This window comes from Bombus vancouverensis, unplaced genomic scaffold, assembly GCF_051014615.1.
Source record: "Bombus vancouverensis nearcticus unplaced genomic scaffold, iyBomVanc1_principal scaffold0027, whole genome shotgun sequence".
In the NCBI taxonomy this organism is placed as follows: Eukaryota; Metazoa; Arthropoda; class Insecta; order Hymenoptera; family Apidae; genus Bombus; species Bombus vancouverensis.
In genome coordinates, this window is record NW_027468918.1 from 179,554 (window position 1) to 181,566 (window position 2,013).

Consider the following 2,013-nt stretch of genomic DNA (forward strand, 5'->3'; position numbering starts at 1 on the left):
TGGAAAAAGAGCGAAAGATAGCACGTGCACATAAGTTTTGCAATTTTGAATCGATTTCTTCTGAAACGCGGCGGCCTTCGGCCGCGTGAATTAATTTATGAATAAAGGAAGCAAGATATCTGAAAGTGCGTAAAGCGTTACTACATTCCCACGGATGAATGCAACATGCTTGTAACACGTGTTTGTATTCCGTATGTTTAAATACCATTCGGCGATCGTTTTTAAAGAGTAGAAAATCAAACAATCGTATAATGGAAAAGGCGATACCATAAGCGAAGCTCATTCGAATTTATTTCTTCGATTGTAAAGTCGTGACGTACCTTTGCATATTGTTCTTTCATTTTGGATAATAAAAATGTCTGTTGGAAGTATGCAAATGTGTCGACGTTACATAAAAGTTAATGAAAAGTCGAGGAATTAAATAAAAGTCAAAAATTCAAAAGATCGACAAGTCACGAATATAAAAGAAAAAGATCGAAAAATTACACGAATTTCTGGATATACGTTGATCAACTCCGTACATCGAAAGGCAGAGAAACGCGAGTGACGATATTGTAACATTTTCTGTAATCTATCTTGGAACTTGCAGCTTCTTCTTTTTACGATAAATACACGTTTCTTCTTTTTTTTTTTTTTTCTTTGAGAAGTTTAGCTCTAAATATTTAGCTAAGCAAGAACAAAAAATCCAGTTTAGTAGATCTGTTTTAAACAAGAAAGAAATTAAAGAAGTAAATAAGAATTGAAGAAGTAAAATAAGAATTGAAGAAGTAAATAAGAATTGAAGAAGTAAACAAAGAAATCCAAGGAATCGAGGAAATTTTAAAGCTAAATATAAATCATTCTCTCCATGTACCTTTAAATTTTTCTATTTTCAATGGAAAACACCTAACATGAATTTACGAACAAACTGAGACGAATAATCAATGAATTCACGTTCTAAGCTCCGTAACAAAATTCCAGAGCTGGTGTCCTAGTTCTGGATCTAATAGTGAGCTTGATCGAAATTCAAGAAGCTGTGAATTTTGTAATAGAAGCTCGCCCATAGTAAACTCCTATTCTTTTGTCTTGAAACTCGATACGACGTGAAAGATTCGGTTTTCCCATCCCTGTAACCGGAATTTCGTTACAGGCAAACCATCGATCGTGGTTAGACACAACGAGCCGAAACGATTTTTGCGTGCTGTCACATTCGGTTTTATTCATCGGAAAGCTGATGACCTTGAAAGCAATGGACGCCCAGGGAAAGTCCGTGGTTCCCAGCGAATCGAAGAGCAACTCGCAGGCAAGCAGCGACCGAAGAAGGTCGGCCAAGTGATTACCAGAAGCCACGAAGACGAGTTTGAAACCGGTTCATGGAAGAACGAATGAAGATGGAAGAGTGGCGAAAACATGAGACTAGATAAGCCGTGTGTACGACCAATGAAAGAAATTCAGGTAAAATTTCATTGGCAAACCGCAACTATCCTTGATACGAACTTTCCCTTGCCGAATTATCGATTTATTTGTCATTTTTACGTTCTTCCTGTTATGTCATTTCATTTTATTTTATTTTATTTGTAATTCTTAAATCAAATTCTTCAAATTTATATTCTTTGCTATTTCTAGACTCTAGTAAACATCGTTTATCCTCGCATAGTCGTATTTTGGAAATTTGTATTTTATTGATATCGTTGCATTTTGAAAATTGTTGCTCTATTAGCATCGTTATATTTTATCTATAGATTAGAAGTTGTTAATTGTCCATTTTCATGAGCAATTAGAAAGATAATAACTTTGTAAAATGTTTTATATTTTTACGAATTCCTTGTGTTTGAGAACTCGATTTTACTTTGCGTGTCTCATTTTATGAGTTTAGTTTATTTACGAAAATATCTATTTTTCTCTTGTCCAATAAGTGTCAATTACAATGATCGATGTTACGCGGAACTTCCTAAACCTTGCACCACTATCAAACCAATGTTTCAAAGTCCAACTTTCGTCCCAAGTTGTGGCAGAATTTTTATTTACCAAGGC